The sequence below is a fragment of the Drosophila mojavensis genome, unplaced genomic scaffold (genome assembly GCF_018153725.1).
Source record: "Drosophila mojavensis isolate 15081-1352.22 unplaced genomic scaffold, ASM1815372v1 contig_136, whole genome shotgun sequence".
NCBI classification, from domain to species: domain Eukaryota; kingdom Metazoa; phylum Arthropoda; class Insecta; order Diptera; family Drosophilidae; genus Drosophila; species Drosophila mojavensis.
The window spans coordinates 14618675-14637159 of record NW_025318667.1 but is presented as its reverse complement, the minus strand read 5'-3'; the positions used below and the strand labels follow the sequence as shown (position 1 = coordinate 14637159).

General features: G+C 40.7%; 1 protein-coding gene across 1 annotated transcript in view; it reads right to left on the bottom strand.

The window, feature by feature from the left end:
* The window catches only part of LOC6583859, an 81854-nt gene that overhangs the window by 47113 nt on the left and 16256 nt on the right, over nucleotides 1–18485 (bottom strand). Inside the window, exon 2 of the mRNA XM_002009485.4 lies at nucleotides 2911–2986. The gene's annotated coding sequence lies outside the window, so the exon portion shown is untranslated. The remainder of the gene's footprint in view (nucleotides 1–2910; nucleotides 2987–18485) is intronic.

Genomic DNA, 18485 nt, shown 5'->3' with positions numbered 1-18485 from the left:
CACGTTGGCAGCAGCTTCATCTGCCTTAGCTTAAGAGCTTGTTGTCTTTTGTCTCAGTTGTTGTTCTTGCTGCTGTTGTTATTGCTGTTGTCCCCGTACTTAAGTAATTCATTTGTGCTTAAGATACAAAATGATTTCGTTAAATTCACGTTCAGAGAACTAAGTAAATAATCATCCAAAAGTTTGCCAGCTCCACAATTGTTGGATCCCGAAAGCCGCAAAATGTAAAGTGCGCATAATTTTACGAGCCAACGAGATGACAAGCAGCTGAAGCAGGGGATCCGAGGCTGAGGGGCCGCAGCTTCAGTTACTTGGCAAACTGTGCAGGTATCTGCTGTATCTAATTGACTGAAGGATGAGGACAACCGTTGCTGGCCCTACCGCACCCCTCCGCTCCACCACCACCTGACAACAGGCAGCAGTTGAAGGACATGCGAAAAGCCAAAGTAACTGACACCGACAAATAATAATATAATTTAAAGTATATATGCAAAGAGAAAGGGGGGGTGGGGGGAAAAGAGAGAGAGAGAGAGACAGCTGCAGCTGGAAGTGGAGTTGAGCTCAAAGTTTGTCCGCGCAACGGCCTCACGTCAACACAATGCGAACGGGAATTACAAAGATTTTCTAATGAGCCAAAAACTTAAAAGCAAATGACCGCCCAAACGGACAGATTAACAGGCAGCCGGGCAGGCAGGCGGAATGATAAATAGACAATGACAGACAGACAGACAGACAGACAGATGGTTGACAAAAGTTTTTTGCAGTCCCCGCCACGCCCACAAGTCCCAAATACAAAAGAACGAAAACAACTCACGGGCCCGTGCGTTAAGCTTGTCATTGCGAGCAACGGCAAGACCTAACCGAATTTTTAATACCCTAACCAGACCACTAGATTTCCAGGCGTGAATGATTCTCGAACGTGCTTTTATTTCGATATATTTTGCATTTATTTTATATTTTTTAAGTCGGCTTTTTATTTGAGCTATTGTGTGTGTGTTTCATTTTTACACACACACACACACACAATTTTGTGCATTTTAATATTATCATATTTTTAATGCCCAGTATATATATTTCAAATAAATAAGGAAAACAAATAAAGTGAATTGAAAAGCAATTACGCCACTGGGATTAAATAATGTCAATCATTTTTTAAAACCAACTAAAATATATGTGCAATATATCTGTAGCTATACAGTATGTACCCATATATTGTATATCTCTTTCATTTCTATTACAAAAAGTAATAATGCCCCGAGCTTGAGCGAGAGCACAAAGTTATGTACGACTTATTGGAGCGATAAATACATTAATTAAAGTCAAGTTACTCATAAATAAATGAAATGTGCTGAAAGGCGAGCCCAACAACAACAAAAAGAACAGCAACAACAAGAGCAAAAGCAGCAGCAACAGGAGTGAAAAGTGGTAAAAAGTCAAGCGAAGCGAAGCCTGGACAGGAGACGTCGACGGTCATTAATGAGGCAAGCAAAACGCGTAATGGAAACGCACTGGAAATGAGGAAAACTGAGAAAAGGACATGCGGTCTAGTTGGATATTGCGAAACTTGAAAGTGCTGCAATTGAATATGTGTGTGTGTGTGTTTGTGTGCTATGCAATGCTTGACTGAAGCTGAAGTGTGGTCAAATTGAGGTCAGCCTTAATGAATGGCAGTAGGTAATTGGTGGCAAGCAGTTGGATAAACGCGAGTTCTAGACGACCAAGAGCTACGGCTGAGCTGAAGCTTAGTTAAAGAGTCCACATTAGATGTTGACAGAGGCAGAGGAAGCAAAGCACAACAGAGATAAATTCAAGCCAACAGAGACTATGGCAACAGAATGACGAAATGGTCAGAGCTTCCTGATCCCGAGCATCCACCGTTCATCTTAATTGATAGGCGCTTATAATGTAAATTATCCAACATCTTGTTGACTTAATGTTCCCAACATCAAAGCAACTTTAATGAATTTTCACTTAAAAATACATACGATTCTTAAGAGCTCGAGTGCGCAATGGCCTAAAGGCAAATTTCAAATGTTGACAAAAGAGTTAAGAGAGCAAAAACGGAATGAAAAAGCGAGAGTGAGGAAGCAGCAACAGAACGACCAAAGGAGTTGCATGTCCCTCGCACGCTGCTGCCAGAGCTCCTCATGTTAATTGAAGCACATGTTTAATGCATGTTACGCAATAACCTCATGCTAAAGTTAAGCTAAAGCTTCCAACTCCAAAACAATTTGAACGGCATGCAAAGTAAAAAATGTCATGTGATATATGTTGGCAAAAGAGTTGAGAATGCGAGAATGACGAAAGTAGTTGCAACAGCTTGCAGGATAACATTCATGTTAGGGGTCATGTTAATTGAAATACATTTATAATGCATGTTATTTAACCGCTTGATGACTGAGGGTTAAAAGTTTTAGCAAAATTATGTTTGAAAAAAAAAAAAAAAAAAGTTGCCTCGAATCTCTGCGTTGACACATGAATTAAGGAAGCAAAGAAGAATGAAAATAAAGAATGGGGTATGAAACTGACGAGAGCACAGTCGATGTGCTCTCATCTTAATTGAATGACGTATATAATGTATCATCATGTCATTTAACCTCTTGTTGACTGAACGCCAAAGCTTCAAAGCAACTTTCAAGTTCCTTTGAAAAATCTAACATTTGCGAAGGGCTTGAGCTCAGTAATTTGAAGATTAAGTTAAAGTAACTTGAAGTTGATCAAAGTTAAAGGCATAATAGACCAAGTAGTTAGTAGGGTGCTTTAATAGAAAGGGAATATTCCTCAAGTCAAGTTGAAGCACAAGCTGCAAAGTGTTTATGAATTTTTTTTTTAATATTTTATTTTTATTCTTGTCAGCATCAGGTCAATTATGTGTACAACCATCATATCAGCTTGTGCTTCTCCACTTACCTTAGTCGTAGTTGGCCATGGAAATCTTGTCAGCCTGCAAACTGCACATAAGATGCGAAAACCCAAATTTGGAGAGCTGTAAATAAAGTTGAGGAAAACAAAAATTATTAAATGCCAGAATAAATGAGCTAAAGATTAAAGAAAGCAAGAACGTCAGAGTCGATCTTATCAGTCGTATAAACTCTAAAACCTTGAGCTTATTACAATGCCGATATATGTCGATAATTACAAAGTCTATCAAAGGCACAAATGAGAGCAAGTTAAAGTCGTTAGAGTCGATCTTATCCGACTGCATGATGCTCGTTCAGAGGAAAAAAAAAATTTATACTTATTACAAAATCGTTATATTCCGATAATTACCAAGTCCAAGTCATAGATCAAATCAAGTATAAATGTTACAGTTAATCTTATCCAACTACATAATACTCGTTCAGAGTCAAAAAAAAATAATAATAATAATAATCGTTAAACTTATAACCAAACATGTATATTCTATTTTACTGATAAGCTCGAATAATAGATTTATCAAATGCAAACATCGTCCAAGGTTGAAGCTAGCCCTAAACCTGCCTAAGAATGCTCGAGTTGAAAGAGAGGTCCACATAATATCTATGAGCAATTTATATATGTTTTTATTATATATCTATATACTCTATGTGGCTGTGTGATGTAGTGCATAGATATATGCAATATATAGTACATATCATTGTATATACCATATAGTATATACCATATATATATCTGCGGATTATATATGCCATTATATATTCCAAATGTCAAATCTGTCTTGTTTAAGCTCTTTAGCTCTGTTCAGATAGAAAAGCAGTCTAATGTGTAGATCTATATGCACGTTAATGTCACAGCTCATGTCAGCTGACTGCCAGAGCCAGCTGTCAGCTTACTGTGCCCCCACACAATTTGGATGGTTCTCGATATTATTTATAATGATGAAACTTAGCACCGGCTATTATGAGCCCAAATTTGCACAGATAGCCAAAGGGTCAACAGGCAACGGACAACGACCAACGGACAACGGTCAACGGCCTTACTTTACGGCCAACAATGGCATTGGCCATTGGTAGCAAATGGTTTAAATACATATATGACTGTGGGCGCCATTTGAATGCCCTATGCTGTTGTTAAGGAAATGCTGTTGTTAAGGAATGCCATGTGAGAGCTCGCATTAACCTTTTTTTGCCAGCCGAAGAAAGTTTCAACTTTTCCATTGGGACTGGCGCCGGCAGGCGAAAGAGTTTTTAACGAAAATTAACACCTTGTTGGTAATGTCTCAGGTGTGCGCAGGCTTTATAGAATCTTTATCAGCGGCTTCTTTGCAATCCAAACCAATTGCCAGGCGGCTCCTGGCGGCATCGTTTTAATGAGCTAAAGTTTTTGGCCAAAGTTGTCGAACTGCTGACAGCGCCAGAGAGAGCTCCAAAGCGAGTCGAGCTCGGTGCGGTACGGTGCGTGCAGCAATTGAAATTATCGTTGGGCTGGTAATGAAAAATACCGCTTGCCAACGGCAATCTTTGCCAGCTGTTTACATCAAATTGGGTATATCGGATGTGATGTGACTTGGCCAACAAAAAACTGGGCGCAAGTAGTGCACGTCAACCATATATGCTTAACATCAATTAGGGGCGCACAAACCTAATATGCCCACTTAACCCACAACTGCCGCTGATACGAGAGACAGCCAAAGAGAGAGAGAAGAGAGAGAGAGAGAGAGAGAGAGAGAGTGATAGGCCGCTGAGAGTAAAATATATCGTGTTAAACAGCTTCTAGGAGAAAACTTTGCGCGGCAGACGTGTTAAAAGTCATAAACGAAGCAGCTGCCTGGACAAAGTGCGGGCTTGCAGGATGTGGAACGGGAGTCTCGGCTTACCCGCTTGATAATTATAAGCTTGAGGCAGTCGCCTATCTTGATGTCAGTTGCTGTTGTTGTTGTTGTTGTTGTTGTTGTTGTTGTTGTTGTTGTTGTTGTTGTTGTTGTTGTTGTTGTTGTTGTTGTTGTTGTTGTTGTTGCTGCTACTGCTGCTGCTGGTGCTTCTGTTGAGACATCGCTCGGTAATGGCAACGACGACAGCTGAACAAAAGCGCTGAGAGACATCTCAACAGCTTCCCCGCGCCATCTCTGGCGACGACGCCCCTTTGTTGCGCTGGGTATTATAAACGCAGTCGAAATTGGGGTTAGGTGCTACGTTCTTGACTTGATATACGTTAACCCGTCACTCTGCCCTAGCCACCACATTATCTTGCCCAAGCCCAAGCCCAAGCTCATGCCCATACCCATACCCATACCCATACCCATGCCCATGCCCATTTCCATTCCCATTCTCATTCCCACGCAAATGTAATTAAACCATACATCAACGTGAAATATGTCGACGACGACGAGCCCAGTTAGTATCTCTCTCGTTCTCGCTCTATCTCTTTCTCTGTCTCTGCGTGTGTGTGTGTGTGTGTGTGTATGTGAATGGTTATGTATATGTGTGCGTTGACTTGAATGCCGTTAAACTTTTATCAGAGGTAGCACAACGCAGTCAACAAGCTTGCGACACACAGTCAAAACTAGAAATGAATGAAGTGCGCCCACAGAGAGACCTGTCGGAAAAATGCGGGCAAACAGAACTTAACTAAGTGCATATGTATGTGTGCCAGCAACTGGCTTAGTTTAGGCACGCATTCACATTAATAATAGATCATAGAAATACTTATATATATAAGATGAAACCCATAAGTATGGGGTATACCTCGCCAAAAAAAAAACAACTTGAATTTCCCATAGAGTAACAAAAGTTCGACTTTGATAATTTCGTCGAAGTTTTCGCACCAATGGCGCGTCATGGCTGTGAAGGAAAAGGTAATATAAATACACGTAAATATAAAGCAGAATTGTAATTATGTGCTTAACGCAAGCGATGCTTTAGACACGCCCCGTCTCAACGCCCCCGAATGAATGTCGTATATAGCCAGTAAATACACACACAAGAGTTGTTGGAATTGGTTTGGGTTAGATATTCGGCCGCCTCTACCTCCGCCTCTACCGCTGCTGAATGGCAAGAAGACAAGTTGCTACTAATTTAATTCCAGCCCCGACATCGCCGCCCCCCGAAGGCAACAAGGAGTCTGCCATTCGCTGCGGTCTGGCCAGGAAGCGGGCGGTGCCAAGATAAGGGCGGCACGAAGGCTGAGATGAAAGGCTGTATGCGCTGCATGAGCAATGACCGAGTATACAGCCCAGGCACTATTTAAAGATCAAAATAAATCTATTATCTCGCTATGCTCATCAATTTGAACGGTTCCAATTGACTGATGACGACGGCTGCCCAAAGACAGACCGAAGCGCGGACGTTCGGTATTAGCATGAGTGGGAGCTGCTGCTGTCCTTTGGCCATCAGAAACTTGATGTTCCTATAAACTATATACCCAGCAAGCAATAGTGATCTAGTAAGGAATGCCCGACTCAAAGATGCCCTGGAATCAGCACAAAGCAAAAAACAACCAAGATCTGACAGGGAGTGCTCGGCTTTTTATAAACTATGGAAGGGAGGGCACGACTCAAAGACACCCGGAATTCAGCACAGAGCAAAAGCCAACCGTAATCTGTTGGGAGTGCTCGACTCAAAAATACCCGGAGCTCAGCATAAGGAAATAAATAAAAAACAATAAACTATGAAAGGTAGGGCCTAACTTAAAGATACCCTGAAATCAGCGCAGAACAAGAAGCAACCGGGATCTGGTAGGGAGTGCCCTACTTAATAATACCCTGAAATCAATACAAAGCCATAAACAAGAGTTCTGTGGAAGGGATTGACCAACTCAAAGATACCCTGAAATTAACACAAAGCAATGAACAAGAGTACTATGGAAGGGGGTGTACGACTCAAAGATATCCAACAAAATGTGTCTGTTTGTGCTCACACAGGAATTTAGATTTTTATCGATAGTTTGGAAATAGAAAACTTGTGCTACGTGCTCAAGCCCTTGCCTTTGTACTTTAGGAAATCGGAATACCATATGGACGAAAGGAAAGGCACATATGGCTAAATTGACTCACCTTATTTATTTAAAATTTTTATTGCACGCATAGTGCAGGCTGAGCAAACGAATTGTGTAAACGAGAAGTGCTACAGACATATCATAGGGTATACCAGCCGTTGGTCCAACCAACCAATCGTATTAAAAGATAATTTATATTCCTTTATATATCCTAGATGGCAAAATCGCGCTGATTGTTATATCAATTTTGTATAGGTTTGTTTTTTTTTCTATTTCATACTATTACCATTTTCTATTTAATACTATTATTTACATATTTGCATATTAAGTTTCGCGTAAGGAAACGAAGGACTTCTAATCATTGATTTCTAAATAAGATTAGGCATATATACATAGATGAGGTTACATTAACCTTAGTATGATGTCTTTTGGATAGTTTAGAAAGGCATATTGAACATAGTTTACTGCAGTTCCTACAGGGAACTCTCGCACTCTCTGTCTCTCTCTCTCTCTCTCTCACTCAACACTATCTATCTCTCTCTCTCTCTTTCTATCTCTGTCTCTCTCTCTCTCTCTCCTCTGTCTCTCTTTATACCGCTCTCTCACACTCTATCTCTCACTATCTTTTTCTTTCTGCAAAAGTACAAAATTTTACTTATATTATTTTGGCTTATCAATAATTATTTTTGGGTGCACGCAATTTGATAATAGACACTGCAAAGTCTCAGGTCCACCTCGTCAATATCTGTTTAAAGACATCATTTAGCTCTATTCCACTTTAAAACAAGCTTTTTTCTTAAGAGCAAGCATGGCTGCTTAGCCAGTTGCAAGAGGTTTATGTACGTTGGCAGCAAACGTCGAGCAAAAAAAAAAAAAAAGTAAAATATAATGAGCTACTTAAAGGAAATATGTATGTATATGTATGTGTATATACATATTTGAGTGGGTGTGAGCAGGTGAGCCGCTGAGTAGGTGAGCAGCTGAGCTAGTGTGCACGCCCAGCTGCTTACGGCGCTGAAATGCAGTCTGGGCACGAGGCACAAGGCACGAGGCACGAGGCAACAACCAAAGTTGAGAGTGAAAAAAAAATGCATCACGTGCAATTGGAGCAGCTGGGCAGGAGGCAGACAGATGGGCTGGTGGGCAGGTGGGCTGGGAAGGGCAGTCGCTGAGCGGGAGTGAGGCGTTGATTGGATGCTGCTGCGTATCGTAGCACAGCTAATGCGCATTTACCTACGACCCTGATGGCCACCGTCTCAGGACTATAAATTTCCGACAGCCCAGCGGAATGGGTAGCTGAATGATGGGTGTGCATTGGGTGGCAAGGAGCCTAATGATGGTTGCTGCCCCGACTGCTGCTGCTGCGACTGCGACTGCGACTGCTGATGCATTGAACAAGGAGCCAGGACTAAGACAAACTAAAGGAAGACATGAAAATTTTCGATATCCGTGCCTAACGACTGCCGGCGAATAGAGGAGGAGCACGATAGGGAGATGGAGAAGGCCGTATAGCTACTGCTGGTTAGGCGGCAATGAGATTTTAAGAGCTTCCACTTCCGTCTAAGCAAAATTTGTTATCGCTGCGACAGGCGGGCCAAGTGAAAACTCTATGTACATATATTACGTATAAGTAGTGGCGCCAGCACCCACCCACCCACCACGCCTCCACGCCTCGCCCCGCCCAGTGCCTCGGGAGAGGCCTTCGAACGATTTGCTGCTTGTCTTGCATTTAATGTCACACGCTTCATTATTTCTAATTGGCAAATTTTCAATCAGCGACACGGCCCCAGAATGGAAATTGGGGCGGGCACAGCGATGGTGGGTGGGGCGAGTGCGGGGGTCAGGATGTTTAGGGAATGCGCTGCGCGTAAATTTGGTTGCGCTGTGACTTAACAACTTCAGAATTCAATTATGCGACACAGAGTGAAATCAACATTATTGATAAGCCGCAAGGACAACGCCAAAAGGAAGCACCAGAGACACAGGAAAAAAAACAACAAGAAAAGTAAAAATAGAAGAAGCTGATGGGCAGCCGCTAAAAGCGGAGCAGAAGCAGCAGCAGCAGGAGGAGGAGGAGGACAGTAGATAGCACGAAGGAACGGCGCCGTGGGCAAGCCAAATCGCGACTGCTGTCATCAGCAGAGCTGGAGCAGCAGCAGCAGCAGCAAAAGGAGAAACAGAAGCAGTGCGGACGGTGACCAATCAGCGCCCCCTGGCGGCGGGCGGCGAGCAGCAACAGCCAACTAACCAGCAAAACTTCTGCCAAGAAGGCTGGGCTGGGCTGGGCTGGTGGGCGTGGTCACTAGATCTGTCGAGCAACAAAAGAAACGTAGCGCGCAAATTATCGTAATTATAAATTAAGTCGACTTTGGTCAGTGGCGGAGAGCCAAAAGCTGGAGATGGCAGCGGTTAGCATGACGACTAGGGATAATGAAGAATGGGCCGAGCGGCATCGTGGGAGGCATCGGCGGACAGGCGGACGGACGGCTGGTCGGGTCGTGCGTCTGTGCGTTGCTGGCGAATGTAATGAAAAATACTTTTCGTAATGCGCAGAGGGCTGAGTATGATTGAATGTGGAAGAGCGGAAGGGAAGGTGGGCGGCGGGCGTTTGGGCGATTGGGGAGGCAGTTAGAGAACAAAGCTAACACTGGACTGACAGACATTCGAAAATAGATTTTCACTATATATATACAGATATATGTATATATATATATGTATATACTTAGTCTTATTTGGGCGTCAGGGAAGCTCGGCCCTAAGCTTAGGCTGAGAGTGAAAAATAGAAGTCGAAGCAGCAAGGGAAGTGGGAGACAGAGACAGTGGGAGCAAGCTGGGAGCTTGACTATAACACTGTAAAGTGGAAAAGTTTTGTGCGACTTGGATGGGGGCAGTTCTTTGAAGGAATAAAAAATAGAAATGAGAACAAGGCAACAAACTAGGGGAAACTGAAAAAAACAGGCATTGCGGACTGCTGCCGGTGCCACACCCACTCACTCTCAATCTGCCTCTCCGTCTCTCCCTCTCTCTCTCTCTCTCTCTCTCTACATACATATATATTTACAAATAAGCTGTAAAAAAATAAGACAAACAAGTAAAACTAACAAACAGACAAGCAAGACTGAGATTTGTTGTTGCTGCTGCTCTGCCTGTTGTGCCGAGACGAAATGAAGCTATTTTGCGTAGGTAACCGAGCGAGAACGCCCTATTGAGCGTCAGCCGGAAGTTGAGGCGTTGGGCGTGGCGCGCTGCTGTTGCCTAATTGTTCAGAGTCGGACGGAAAGTTATGCCAAAAAGTGTTGTCAGATAGACGGCGTCGCCGTCGCCATCGTCGTCGTCGCCGTCGTCGTCGTTTTGAACAACATTTCTTGGCCATAAAACTAAGCGTTAATTGAGCGCCAAGCAAAAAGTTTTTGGACAAAATGCCCAAAGCAGTTATATTAAATAGATATAATATACGACGGAAGACGAGCCGGAAATGCAGAGCAAACGAAGTCGAAATACCCTTCAAGCTATATGACGGAGCAGTGCCAAAGCCGGACAGCTTTATAGCCATGCCAACAATGTTGTTGCCCATAATTGGGTTTGGTATATTATGGGAGTTACATGGGAGTAATCTAGAAATTTCGAGAAAAAATAATACAACTTTCATACTCTAAAAATAAATGACAGTAGAATATATATGTATATAAAAGGAAAAATATTAAGTTAAAAAAAAAAAAAAAAAAAAAAAAGATGTTTATTCTCTTTTCTTTCTGCTGGGAAGACAGATCCATAGAAGGCTCAACTCAATGGCTAGAGACATAAATGAATATTTAGATATATGCAGTTATTTATGTATAGCCAAGTTCGCTTCTATGCGTTACAAATTTCATCACGAAAGGATAATAATCCTCGGCTAGAGTATAAAAACAGGCAGAAAGAGAGATAGACACAGTAACAAAGACAGAGACCGAGATACATAGAGAGAGGGAGAGAGTGGAAAAAAATTAGATGACAATGGGCTAGCAAAAACAATTGAAAGCGCCGCTGGCATTAGGCGGGGAGTTGGGCTGCTTTGGCATTAGGCGACGCTAGAATGCTAGGCGAGTGGAATGGTCTATGGGCTATGGGCTATGGGCTCGGGGCTCGGGGCTAGGGGCTCTGGGGAGTCTGGTCTCTGGGCTGGGGCGCCACTAACCAAATTTACAACTTGTGTGCAGATCGACGACAACTCCAACCACTGACAAAATGGAACAAAATGGCAACCATTAAAAATGCCGCCGACGCTGCCGTCAGCATAAAAACTAAAACGGAATTTCAAAATGAAAAGCTCAAACAAGTTCAATGTACGAAAGCACAACGAACTCTAAATGCCCTACTGCCAGCACGCTTCGCTGCATTTAATTCAATTTATGAGCCAGCGAGTATATCTGTGTGTGTGTCTGTGTGTGCGTCTGTGTGTAAGTCAATTCTTGTGAAGCTGATTTTAAAGTGGTGCAGCAAGTGGTTCGCCATGTTTATACACGCGTCGAGCAAATTGCGTGGAAATTCTGTGAATCGTTGAATATGTAGTGAGCGGTTGAGGCTCCACAGCAAAAAAGTGAGACGAGAATAAAAATCAGTTTCTCAGTGTGAGTTACATGATGAAATGTAATTCGTTAAATGCCTTACACGAATTTAAGGACGTGCACAGCTCTGGATTTACGGCTGCCACCACAGGTTCACACTCTGCACAAGAAGTCACATATTTTATATATAAAATATGCTATTAAGTTAACCACTTCAAAGCTGATTCGCAGCTAAGTCAAGCCTAAGTCGGGGCGCACATTTCATTTGATAATGGCAGCAATGTGGTTTAGTGGTTCCCAACAACAACAACAGCAACAACAGTAAATTCTCACATAATTAGTTAACGAACTTAGAGGCGGTTTTAATGAAAGGGCAACAATATGGAGAATACGAGCAAGAAATTCATGTGTTCAAATAGGTATTAAAACTTAATAATAAAAGTCATGGATTTGAACTGGTTCATTTATTAGGTCAAGTAGCTACAGTAGCTAAAAGGGCGTGCCAAGAATTTGAGCTAGTTCATTTCAATAAAAGTACATATTAGATTTTATATAATAAATTTTATTTTTAAAGTAGGTCATTTATAAAACATAAAGAACTAGTTCATTAGCTCATTTACATTTTATACTTTTAGTTGAATGCAAAAACTAAACCTGAAATTCATTTTTAAAAAAGAAGTTTATTTTAATGAACTAGTTCATTTTACAAAAAGTTTATGAACGTAACATAATTAAGAGGTCTTATAAAATCGAAGTATGCAGATATAAAGCTGCATATAAAGATCTGAAAATGTGTACAAGCTTGCCAAAATCTGATGTTTTCTTCAAATGATTTAACTAGTTCACGCACGAAAAGCTAAAAACTTTAAACTAAACAGACAATTATTAATAAGATAAGTAAAGTAATTAATAAAGATAAGTAAAGTATAAAAAATATAAGTAAATATGCTATATATCGGAGCCAGCTCATTTCGTTTGGAACTAGCTTACTTATTATGGAACCAGTTCAGCTATGTTGCAAGCAGCACGGCCAAGTGAACATGATCGACTGTGAGCGTTATGCATGAAACCGCCCCAAACAATTGGATGAATTACCAAAAGTTTAGGCCGACTCATTTGCAGAGGGCCCTGAAGGGGAGTGGGGGGAAACGGAATGAGCTGTGGGCCAAGTAGCTTGTCGAATGTCTTCTTCGACGCATAAGTAGCTGCTGAAATTAACACTGAAAAATTGTAGTGGCGAATGCGTGCGAATGCGCAAATGAGCAAGCGAGACGGCTTAGGAGCGGACACCCTCCCATGGGGTGGGAGGGGATGGTGCCGGTTTCTGCCCCAAGATAAGCCCCAGACTTGGCAGTGTGTGGGCTTGTGGGCGTGTGGGCGGCTCGCTTATCCTCGATTGGGCAGCGTGAAAACAGAAATTACATTTAATGGTTATAAATTGAAACTGACTAAATGAAATGCGTAAATATTGACTTATTGAATGGACTGTGCGCCGTCCCTGCTGTTTGCTGAGGGTCACTTCAAATTACATTATTGGCTCCGGAGCCGCACAATGGCCACAGCGGCATTGCCACAGCCCAGCACACACACAAACACACACACAACCAAACGCACACCCACACACACACACCCAAACGCACACCCACACACACACAGCACCCTCTGCACTTTGGGATTTGACAGCGCTAATTTGTTGATTTGCTGAATTTGATTTTTGGTTTTCTTTTTTGGGAAATGCCTCCATGTTTTTTCCTTTTTTTTTTTTCGTGGATATCTATCTAATAATTTGCTGCTGCTGCTGCTGATGCTGATGCTCTTGGTATTATTGCTGTTGTTGTCATTAGCAAGCCGAGCGGCTTTAAGCGTTAGGCAAAGTTTTGCGGTCTAATGAGCTTAGACTCTAATGGCAGCAGGCCAGGCCAACAGCAGCAGCCACCAGAGAGGACACCATTCTCACTCTGCCGTCTCAGTGTCTGTGTGCGGCACTCGAATTCAACTGAAAGTCCCGCAGTAATTAGAATTGTTTTCGACATGATTTTTGGCATTCTAATTGAATTGTTCAGTTTTTTCTTTCCTTCTCTCTCTCCCCCTCCCTCCCTCTCCCACTCTCTCTCGCTCTCTCTCTTGCTCTCTCCCACTCTTTTTCGGATGGCATCGCTGTGAACCACAATTAATGATAGTTGATTAGAAAACAAAATATTCATCCACCTGACAATGGCAGGAGGCTTTGTAGAACAATTTAGTCGGCCCCTTAATTCTGCCATTCTCTGGAAATTCGGGCTGTTACATCTTTTCAGTGGACCCAAAGCAATAACTCATTTTGGCCATAATTTACATGCTATTAACGAAAGTAAACAAACGTAACACGAGCACTTATTGTTGTAGCAGGGGATATTGGATAAAGTTATATATAAGGGAAAACGGCATAAATAACTTGACTTGATTTTTTTAATCATTATTATTATTATATATTAATATTTTTTTTTTTTTTTAATTTAACAAGATCAAAATCAAAATGATATATACATAGATTTAGTTTAGCATATATATAAGCATGTCAAATTATTACTACTATGACATTTTTATTTTTATTTTATTATCAATATTATTCAGTTTTATTGGAGATTATCAATATTATTCAGTTTTAAGGAGATCTAATGGGTGTTCCTTTCCTCGGCTTGACAGTCACCAAAACTTTTAAAATATCTTAATATACATGCCGTACCTGCTGAACATCGCATACTCTCAAAAAAAAACCTCAAGTCCTTTCGATGTCTCTAGCTCTCATAATTTTGTGCAAATGAAACAATACGTAAAGTACTTTAGTTGGAAGTGTTTAACTAAGTAATAATCGAACCCTGCGAGAACTGTAATTTCAATTCAGTTCACGCTTTCACCCCTATTGTTTGCACACATAATACTCACACACACAAATACACACGAACTCTGCGTTTGTTGCGCTGTTTACACAGCGGCTGAACAGCCAATGCACTTTCTTAATGAAATTTGCTAAGCTTAAAATATCATCCAAATGTACAATTTGAGATAATGGAATGAAGCAAAAGCAATGAAAGCAAAAAATCCAAAATTATTTATAAATCAGGTATTCATCCAAGCAATATTGAAATCTCTAATCTCTCGGTTAAAATATATGTTCGAGCTAAAATATGTAAATTCAAATATCAAGAATCGATTATATGAATACAAAAGTTTATCGATAATATTGAAATCTTTAGCCACTAATTCGGATGGGTTAAAAACGAGTTTTATCGATCATATGAACATGGAATGACTCATCGACCAAAATAGTATAAACTTATACTACGTCTGATCCATAAGAATATATGTCTAAATTTAAGTCTTCAGAATTTGTAGTTCAAATAAACGGACACACTGACTTGGCTTAATCGACCCAATTTGTCCTGAGTTTACTCGTCATAATCGAGCATATACTATATAGAGATATTTTATATTTATAAATATTCAATCGAATTTAAAACCTCTCCATTCCCATTTCCATATATGTATTTTTATATTTGATACTCAAATATTCTATTTTTATCTATTTTGTTTTCTCAATAAGTTTACATAGCTCCTAAATGTTCTAGCCCACTATCTCCAGCTCTACGCTTAAAACAAATGCCAAATTGACAAAACTTCAATAAATGAAATCAAATCAAATAAAATGGAAAAAAATCAATGCATTTGTCGCATAAAATTGAAATTCAAATCAATTTTGGCAAATTGATCAAATTTCAATTTCTAAAACCCAAGCGGCAGACAATCCATAAAGACATTCCGCATGCCATTCAATTGAGCATTGTTGTTCTTGTTGGTGTTGTTGTTATTTGGAAGAACTGAAATAAATCCAGTACACAACATTGGTATTGAGCCAAGTGAAGTGTGAGCTGTTATTGGATAGGGCAAAAAACCGCAAATGGTAGCCTCCATTTTAAATGGTCGGCTTCGGGGCTGCCTGATGAGATTCCCCTTCAAATGCACATCAATATGGGAACAATTACTTCAACTACAAGAAGCACCAAGACGGGCATCGAACCCCAATTTCAGATGAAAAAAAAATAAATGAAATCAAAATCCATTTGGCCAAAAACTTTAGCTGGGGTTCTTCGAGCATTGACAACGGGTTATAAACAAAAGGGGACACATATTGAAAAGAAAGTACCCAAATATACACAGCTAATACACCCATTACACACACACACACAATCACACACTCACACACATTTAATGGTTGTATATGTGTCATAAATATGGACCAGAGAGAGGGGCCTCAGACATATGCGACGCGTCTGGCAGGCTCAAAACTCGAATCGAGTCGAGTCGAGTCGAGTTCGAGTTTATCTGCGCATCTAACTGAACTATGGGCAAATAAATATATAAACACACACACATACACACTCATTTATGTACAAGTATATGTGCGTGTAGGCTATGGCGATATAATAAATCGAAGTCACGACAAATATAAATAATAAAATTTATTTTATTTTATTTTATTTCTATATAGAAATTTCGTGTTTTTTCGACGTTTTCGCTATTTTATTTTCGCTTTTTTTTGCGCTTGCTGTTTCTTTTTGCATTTCAACGTACTTTCAGTACATAAATCTCGAGCTTAGCAGCGGACAGGACCCCACACAAATGTCGAAGGACAATAACAACAGCAACAGCAAAAAAAAAAAAAAAGAGAAAACAAGAGAGGAGTGACTTTTTTTCCTCTTTTTTTTTTTTTTTTTTGTTGGGCGCCTGAAACAACAGACACGAGCCGCAGAATTCGGGGCGGGCGTGCCAGCCGCCCTACGCTTTATACTCGTATGAATATTGTTTCTGCATATATCTACAAATATATATGTATATAGACATACGATATGTGTGTATGTAGTAGCTAACGCACACACACAGACACACATTTATATAAAAAATGAAAAACAAATAGCAAAAGAAAGCAAAATCGCTGCGAACAGAGAAATAACAATAACAAATCCAATATTAGATGGCTATAACAACAATGCGCTCAAGTACAAGCCAGCGCACTCGCACTGGCACTCGCCGTCGCCTCTCCACCGGCCACCTAGAGGCAGCCTAGTGCCACCCCATGCGGCACCTAGTCGTGGCACGGCTTGGCGTCGCGTTTGCTAAGGTTTTGCGGCAGCAGCAGGCGCACATTTTTGGCCATTCGGCAAGGTCTGTGTGAGCAGAGCGCACACAATAAAAACTGAAGCAGCGGAGAGGGAGAGGGGGTGGCGGACAGGAGGGCAACGGCTGGCTCTATGAAACAAAAAGTGGAGGCGTACTACAAGCTGTGAACAAGCTGAATGTGTGTGTGTGTGTGTGTGTGTGGAACGCATGTGCTGCAATCCGATGAGTGGGATGGAACTTTCACGCACACACACACACACACACGACTAAAGAATAGAATGAAATAAAGACACAGATATCGGAAAACTTTGGAATGTGCATTGGCTAAAAGCAAACCACTCGAATTGAGTCAAATTACTTGGCATTCGGAATGGGATTACTTCCAAGCATTGGATTGGAAACAATTTGTCGAGATTTTCGCATATACATATAAATATATATATATATATAAAGCACGACACGGCACTCGGACTCGGCACACGAAAGCTAATATTGTCGCATGAAATATTTGACCACATTACATTATGATGGTATTTGCTTAGGATTATGACGGCGGCCCTAACTATGGGTCAATGGGTCGGCAATGGCGATAAAGCGGCATGCACAGTTATTTTGCAATGCATGGAGCGTGGGCGGGCGAGCGTTGCTCGCTAACTGAGTGCCATTCACAATGGGATCGAGGAATTTGCGGAATGAAAATGTTTGAAAATTAAAATGCCTGAAATCCGCAACAATATTAAATGCCTTGCTGCAAATTGCTTTCGAGTCGAAACCCACTTCTCAGTCGCCAGCTGGACAAGTTTTAATTAACTGTTAACCGAACCTTGAATTGATGCTGCTGCTGCTAGCTAGCGTTAACCCTAGCGTTAAAAAATGCCTTCAAAGGCCTACAGAATTAGTTACTGTAATAAGTGAGAGACGAGACTGACCGACTGAGCAATATCCTGGATTGCAATCATTCTATGCTTCTAGTTTGCACACGCAGCAAAAAACACAAAGATAAAAGATGGAAATTTTCTCTTTAAAAAAAAAAACTATCTCTATTTATTTCACATATCGAAACAATCAATCAGAAAGTCTCGATCTCCTACTATATTCAAAATACGCTTAATAAACAATGATAAGCTATCGATTTATATCGATAATAAGGAAATATACTATCGAATATTAAAAACGACGTATATAGTATATATGAATATATATTTCTAGTCTTAAGTCTCCAGCACTTGAAAAGTACGAAATGGATGAATGCATACGGATGGACAGACAGACGGATAAACGAACATGCAGACATGTTGCTCAATCGTCGTCCTTATCAGAAATCGGTATGCTTTATATCATCTGCAACGCCTACATATATTTAGCATAATCATTCCATTTATAAGGTTCAAGAATGTTGGAATTGTTGACTTCAAAATAATCAGAAAAGCAAATTTGATGGTATAGGCATCAAGAACAAACAAGCACATATTTATCGTTATTATGCAAATAAAAGAAAACATTGAGAAAAATAAATTTCGTTTGCGCATCATAATACGAGGCTTTATAGACTTCAAGATGGTAGCATTTACTCAGTTGTTGATGCTAATCAGGAATTTATTTATTCAAATTGTCAATAGGATTTCATTTCAGTTTTAAAAGTGAGTTTTACCGTGAGAATTAGTTAGAGGCCAGTCTTCACTGTACTAATCTGATTAGTTTAGAAAACTCTCAGTTGAGTGATAATTACTTTAGCAAACTTTGCAAACTGATTCAATTTAATTGCATTATTTCGGTGCTAGCGATTAGCTTAAATTTTGAACCTAAAAATTTCATGCTTGTCAATGAATAATAATCAATGGACTCAGCAGGCGGCAGGCAGACATATAG